The sequence below is a fragment of the Rattus norvegicus genome, chromosome Y, assembly GCF_021556685.1.
Source record: "Rattus norvegicus strain SHRSP/BbbUtx chromosome Y, alternate assembly SHRSP_T2T, whole genome shotgun sequence".
NCBI classification, from domain to species: Eukaryota; Metazoa; Chordata; class Mammalia; order Rodentia; family Muridae; genus Rattus; species Rattus norvegicus.
This window is the reverse complement of record NC_141555.1, coordinates 66,809,457-66,817,180: the sequence shown is the minus strand read 5'-3', so window position 1 is coordinate 66,817,180 and position 7,724 is coordinate 66,809,457. Positions and strand designations below refer to the sequence as shown.

The window sequence follows — 7,724 nt, the reverse complement described above, 5'->3', positions numbered from 1 at the left end:
GTATTTCGTCAGAACAAAGAGAAGTAACTGAGACACGTCCACCCTGCCTTGCTTTGTTTCTTGCAATAAAGTCTCACACTTACACCCCAAACATACCAGTTGAGATGGTGGACTAGAGAACATCAGGGATGCATCTGTCCACCTCTCTAGTACCAGGATTCCAGGTCACCATGTCCTACTTTTATTTTTTAACGTGGGTTCTAGGGACCGAAATCAGACCCTCATACTTTCATGGCAAACACTTTACTGGCTAAGCCAGCTCCTTAGCCCAAGAACCCCACCTCAGAAACTTTGAAAGCCATTCCTCTGTCAGACCACAATCTCTCTTTAAGGCACAAGTTCCTTCCATGACAATGCAATGTGGGTTAAATTTCTAATCAGAAGACAGGAAGCCACATGAGCTATGAAGGATTTTGCATTGTTTCTCAATAGGGCGGCATTTTGCATTTGTAAAATGTGAAGATTCTGGAAAAAACCTTATCTTCCTTATACTCCACAAAAAAGAAAATACCTCTAGTCCATGAAATATAACATAACACCCACCGTAATCATGAAGAAGGCAGGGGTGGATATCATCTGTGTTCTGTAGTCCTGAGAAAGGTCAGATATTTAGCAGATAGTTATCAAACATTTAACAGGCAGAGGGAGAGATAAAAGAATGTAACTTTAAAATTATATTGACTTCACTTTTCTTTGGGCAGAATCATTTTAAAGAATATTCCATTGTCCTTCCTGGTGAGTGTGTTTTAATTGTTGAATGACATCCACCTCCTGGGACATTGGTCCTTATTTGAGTGTGTGGTTGCTAATTACTAAGGAGGGCCTGGGGAGGGACTGGCAAAGTGAGGTTCCAATAGGACAGAAGATGAGTTCAAATGAGGCTGGCAAAGTTCTGGACTTAGAAGGGCAAATACAATAAATATATGTGAGGGGAATGTGTCTGGTCACAGTAATATGAAACCAATCAGTGTCCCTTAATCCCAAATATGTGATTTACTTGGGAAGAAACACCAATGCACACGCAGCATCAGTTCAACAGCCCAGCCATCCCACAGGACTCTTGGCTCATCCATCCCTCTCATCTTATTGCCTTCAGCAGATTGACTATAATGTAGTCACAAGATGGTGGCTGCATCCTCAGAGAACACATCACACTGCTCCACAGCAGAACTCCAACACTGGATGGGAGGAAGAGGATAACCCCTATTTTTGACAGGCAGAAAAAATCTTTCCTCAGAAGATTTTTGGTCTGTCTCAGTGAGTCTTCTGATGCACCTCAACACCAGTGACATGCACAGTTTAAAGCTAGCATGACTGATTCAAATTAATCAGGATGCCCTCCGTGGATAATGGATAGACAGTCAGTTATACTAATATCCAAATGAAACTGGCTTTTTGCATTGAAAATTTTGGTGTATTTAAAAACATAGAAATATTATAAGAGTATGTTTTTGTTTTAATCCAGGCTGTGGGGCATGGGGTTGCTTCCGATTATCAACAGTGGCTGATTATGATTTGCCTTGTGTTCTACCAGGGGCGTGATTTTGCCAGCAGTAGATAGATTTTGCAAGTGTGTAACATTTGGAATGCTGGAGACTTTTCAGAAAACATATAAATGCTAGAGCCCCATAGGTGGACTGCTGTTGGTTGCAGTTTGTTAAATAGTCAAGCCCAAAGAAGAAACTAAACATCCTGACAATGAAGATCAAACTTGCCCCCCAAGGAACTTCATGCCCCTAATCAACAGGAGGTCATTTAATGGTAATAGAAACCCTTTCCCTCTCTCCTCTTTTCTCTCCTATCTAGTGTTAGGGGGTTGAATGCGAAAGAAAGGAGAACCTACAAAGTAGCAAAAGGACGACTAGAGCTATTGAATGAAGATTCATCATCAGCCACAAATTATATGGGGTGTGTATCAGGTAAAAACAGAGACAATTTTAGGAAACCGGCCTGTTGGATGCCACTGTGATTTAAATGGAATTTAGCTGCTCGGCAAAGAGGTATCTTCCCTTCCAAGTCATTTGTTTTGGACTCAGTGTCTCTCTGTGGTCTGAATCTCACCAGTATAGGTCAGAAGGGATGGCAGTAAATCCCAGGAATTCTCCAACTCTTGGTACAAGAACTTATACCCATGCTTAGTTTTTTACTTGTGTCCATTTCCTCAGGCTCCAACCCATGCTGTCTCCCTCATCCCAAGCAGTGTGTTTGAAAGGAAACTTTAAGTAACTATTAGGACCAATGGCCTGACCAGAGTGATACAAGCACCATAAGGGCATTAGACACAAAGAGTGGGAATTGGGAGCATTGAGATGAAAATGTTAAAATGAAACATGTGACAGCTTTTAAATCCTTCAGGACAACCCAGAGCCTATTAGGGAAAGCTGAAAACTGTCTCTTCACTCACTCAAGACAAGAATCAAGAGAAACCCAAGCTTGTGTCAGCTTACTTCCTATGAAACTGCATAAGCTTGTTTCTTATTTAAGAGGCATAAGCCATTTTCCCTCTGATGCTGTCCCTACTATGCCAAATGAAGCAGGGAACGGCTCCCATCAGCTGTGGGTTTGTGTGTAGACCAGTACCAGATTGTCTCTCATCCCTGTGCCACCCCCAATGTCATATTGGCACTTCCAATTGACCAGGTGACATCAATGTCTGGCTATCACTTCTGAAGATAAGCAGGAACATGCAAGGTCACAGAGCAGAATGCATTGATTTTCATCCTGAAATTGGGAAACATAAGATTCCCATTTCCTATTTTGTTGGTGGGGAAACCTTGTGCATACCTGGCCCTAATAGAGATGTCTATCTCTTTGGACAAAAGAACAAGAATTGGACAAAGACCATTATTATCTTGAAAAACATCTACATGAGACTGGTCTCCAGGACAAGTGGTGTGTGTGTGTGTGTGTGTGTGTGTGTGTGTGTGTGTGTGTGTGTACACTTGTGACTTGTGTATGTGCATGTAGGTAGAGGTCAGAGGACAATTTTGGGTGTCATTCCTCTTTGAAATCGTTTTTCTTAGTTTGGGGTGACAAATACATGCTCCAACACATACGTAGAGACCAAGGGACATGTTGTAGGATTCAGTCCCATCTTCCACCTGGTGAGTCTTGGGGATTGAACTCAGATCCTCAGGCTGGTGGCAAGTGCCCTTGCATTCTGAGCTATCTTGCCAGTGCCTGTCTTGGTTTTTGAGGTAGGCTTTTCTCACTGGGATCTGGGAACTGATGCATGTGATTGTTTGGGTGCATATGTGCCTGTGTCCCTGATTGTGTGTGTGCGGGTTTGTTCAGCCCAGGGAGAGGCAGCTTTAGAGGGTATGGCCCTGTTGGAGTGGATGTGGCCATGTTGGAGTGAGTGTGTTACTGTGGGTGTGGGCTTAAGATCCTGATCCTAGCTACCTGAAATCTAGTATTCTAGCAGCATTCAGATAAAGATGTAGAATTCTCAGCACCTCCTGCACTATGCCTGCCTGAATGCTGCCATATTCCCACCTTGATGGTAATGGACTGAACCTCTGAACCTGTAAGCCAAACCCAATTAAATGTTGTATTTATAAGAATTACTTTGGTTATAGTGTCCGTTCATATCAGTATAACCCTAAGTAAAACATTGACTTGGGGTGGCCAGTGAACTTCAGAGGTCACAAAGACTCTGTCTCCCTTATTCTGGTGTCAGAGGGGATGCTACCACTTTAGACTTGTAAGTTGGCTCTGGGGATCCAAGCTCAGGTCTCCATGCATGTACAGCAAGCAGTTTACCTACTGACCCATATCCTTTAGCTAAAAAATGGGTTTAAAAGGGTATAGAGGTAGATCCCAGGTGCCTGACATCAGGGAAGCTGAGCTCTGGTGCACACAAGGGCAGCTGTTACAAGGTGAGGGTCATGGTACAGGGGACATTAGGGCCAAGGACACATAACAGGGACATTCTTGGGACCTAGGTTGCCTGTGCTGCCTCCACACAGAAGCCTGATGATGCCGGTGCAAACTGGAGAAGAGCCATCTACATCGGTAGTGGTTGCTGTGGTCTAAATGTCTCCCCTACCCCACCCCTAGGAAGATATCCCCAATGATGACATCATTGGGAAGCAGCACTTTGGAGGGTGTGACTTCAGTCATAAAGATGGACTCCTCCTCTGTGTTATTGGTTCACTTATGTTTAAAAAGAACCCCCAGAGAGCTTACTGGACCTTTTCAGCCCAGGAAAATATAGGCAGAACGCACCATCTATAAGCCAGATAGCAGGCGTCAGAAAATTTGCCAGGGCTCTGATCTTGGACTTGAAGCCTCATTATCAGCCAACCAGTCTCTGAGACTGGAGTGACAGCAAGCTGGCTGGTTCCTGTTTGAGGTAGGGATCAGCCAGGAGAGGTGTGAACATACAATGTGCTTCTTGATTTCTAGTGAGAACTGAGTGCAGATGAATGCTTCAAGGCTAAGAAATATGAGTGGGACGGCTTGGTTAATCTCGAGCCCAAAATATAAAGCAAACAAGTAAAATAAATTGTATGAGAGAGTTGCCAGACATGATCACTAATCTTGGTTGCTGACTTGAGTGGTTCTGAATTCAATTAAAATGCACACATCTGGGCACTCTTGTGTGGGATTTTCTTGATCAGGATATTTGAATCAAGAAGATTTGCCCTAAGTTTAGGTGGGACCTTCTGGTGGCAATCCAGATTTAAGAATGTGAAAGAAGGAGGCTTTGAATTTTGTCTGCCTGCTTTCACTCTCACTGGCAAGTTCATCTCTCCCGTGGCTGCTGCATTCCTTTGCTAATAGTCTAACCACCTTCTCGGATATCTCATTGTAGACTGAAGACCAACGCCTCCAGGAAACTTATGTGCCTTCAGCACCAGGTTAAGATGGCTGAGGCATCAATCATAGACTGACCAGCCAATGGGCTTCTCAATACCCTTGTATGAGACAGCCATTTTTAGATTATCCAGTGTCCTGTAAGCCAACTTACCTTTTGATGTGTTTGGTGGTTTGAATAGGAGTGGACCACCATAGACTCATGTGTTTGAATGCTTGACCCATGAGGAGTGATACTATTAGGAGGTGTGGCCTTGTGGGAGTAGGTGTTACATTCTTGGTGTAGGTGTGGCCTTGTTGGAGTAGGTGTGGCATTGTTGGAGTGGGTGTGGCCTTGTCGGAGTAGGTGTGGCCATGTTGGAGTAGGTGTGATATTGTTGGAGGAAGTGTGCCACTGTGGTGGCTTTGCATTGAGATTTGTATATTCTCAAACTATGCTCAGTGGTACAGACAATCACTTTATGCTGCCTGTGCATCAAGAATTCTGGGCTCCTCCAGCACCAACTCTGCCTGGATGCTCCCATGTTTTTTTCCATGATGATAATGGACTGAACCTCTGAAACTGTAAGCCAGCTGCAATGGAATCTTGTCCTTTATAATAATTACCTTGGTTTCTGTGTCTGCAGCCATGAGCATGCTCAGGCTACAGAAGAGCCTTGCCTCTAGTGTACTCCACCGTGGTAAAAAGAAGGTCCAGTTGGACCCCAATGAGACCAAAAAAATCGCCAATGCCAACTCCTGTCAGCTGATCAGGAAGCTGATTGAAGATGGCCTGATCATCTGGAAGCCTTTAACTGTCCATTCTCAGATTTGAGGACAGAAACACACCTTGAAGGCAGGCATATGGTCATAGGGAAGGGAAAGAGTACTGCCAACATTTGGGTGCCTAAGAGGGTGACCTGAATGAGAAGCATGAGGATGCTGCACTGTCTTCTCAGGAGATATTGGGAATCTAAGAAGATGGACTGACATACGTATCACAGCCTGTAACTGAAGGTTAAAAGGAATGTATTCAAAAACCAATGGATTCTTATGGAGCAGATCCTCAAACCAAAGGCAGACGAGGCTTGCAAGAAGCTACAGCCTGATGAGGCTGAGGTTCTCAGGTCTAAGACCAAGGAAGCACAAAAACCCAAGGGAGGAGCGCCCCCAGGCCAAGAAGGAGAAGATCATCAAGACTCTGTCCAAGGAGGAAGAGAACAAGAAATAAAGCTTCCTTCATGTCTGTGCATACTGACCTCACTGTGGCCTCACATGATCAGTCATTAAAATAAAACAAGCTTTAAAATAAAAAAAGAGTTATCTTGCCTATGGTGTCTGTTCACAGCTATGGAAATCTAACTAAGACAATGTGTATTCATTCTTCCCTTTCTGTTTCTAAGGAAACCCTAATAAAATAGTGCTCTGGAAAGAGGAACAGGTATCCACCAGACAACATAAATTCCAGTTTACTTTTCTTGTGATTATGAAGTTCTTGTGGTTTAAAAAAAAATACAAACTTATTTTTTTGTTTGTTTGTTTTGGGGTTTTGTTGTTGCTGCTGTTGTTGATGTTGTTGTTGTTGTTTTCTTGTTGTTTTTAAAGAAGAAACACATTAGGCCTCTTCATCCCTAACTGGCTTGCAAACACCCGAGCCCACATCAGCTAAAGCGATTAAGGCATTAGGAATGTGTTTACACAAAAACATAAAGTTATCCTGTCAAGTTCAGATGAGAGACAACATCGGCTATGTGGGCAAGCTTAGAGCCTCTACCATTTAACACAAACAAATCAGGACACACTGTCAGAAGCCTGTCAGGCCAACAGAGAGGAGGGCCTGCGTGTTCTGTTGTTATTTTCTTTTATGAATTTTTGGAGCCACCCTGCTCATTTATCCTGTTTATAATATTAACTTTGGCACTTTTTTCTTGGCTCATCAAATATTCCCTTAATGAACTGTCAGCTCACAATCCCCCCCATCTCCATTGTAATGACTTTCAAATTAAGTTCATCTGGACAACAGGGGTTTTTAGAACTCTATGATGACAGAAAATCCGGGGAAAAAAAACTCTTTCATTGTATTTGAAGAAAGACATAGCCATTTACCTGCCGCCTTCCCCCAGTGCTGACAGTTCCCAAGGTTAGTGATGAGACCTCTGCCTCATGGGCACCATCAGAGCCCTGAGATGAGCACTTCCAAACCAGGAGGCATTACACTGACATGACTATTCGGTTCTCCCTTACCTACAGCCAACAGTTTCCAAAATCCTGGTGTCCCTCCTCCCCTTAAAAGAGAGCTATTGGGATCCACGCTCAGCATCACCCATGCCCATAATCCAAAGCTCATACCGTTTAAAAATTAGATGTGTTTATATTATCAAATGTGTGAATGTTCTGGCTACATGGAACTGTGTGCACCACGTGCCTGCCTGGTGTATGAAGAGGCCAAGTGAGGGCATTAGATCTTCTGAAACTGGCTAACAGTTCAACTGTGAGTCATCATATGGATGCTGGGAATAGAACCTGGGTCCTCTGCAAGAGTAACAAGTGTTCTTCGTGGCTGAGCCGACTCGACTCTCTAAGCCCCAGAATCTGTGCCCTATCCCCGGAGATTCTTTGCTACTCTACAAAACCACATGGGAGGCTTGGTGACCATCCTAGAGAATAGAATTCACCCTATCAAGAATAGGATGCCATGGCTGGTGGTATTGTAGACATTAGGAGACTCTGAAGGAAAGTGCCTTGTATAGGTGAGTCTTGTGAAACCAAGACTGGTGGAGCACCCTGGACTCGATAGAGATTGGGTTGGGCCATTGCAGAAGATAAAAGAGTGATGGTGCCAAGGACATTTGAGCAATCCCATGAACTATCCAGTCTGGGATCTTAGTTAGGTTTCCACTGTTGAGAAGAGACAACATGACAAAGGA

At 43.8% G+C, this 7,724-nt stretch overlaps 1 pseudogene; it reads left to right on the top strand.

Moving 5' to 3' along the window:
* Positions 1–5,446: 5,446 nt before the first annotated feature.
* LOC147998072 (large ribosomal subunit protein eL19 pseudogene) lies at positions 5,447–6,028 on the top strand (annotated as a pseudogene).
* Positions 6,029–7,724: the final 1,696 nt, after the last annotated feature.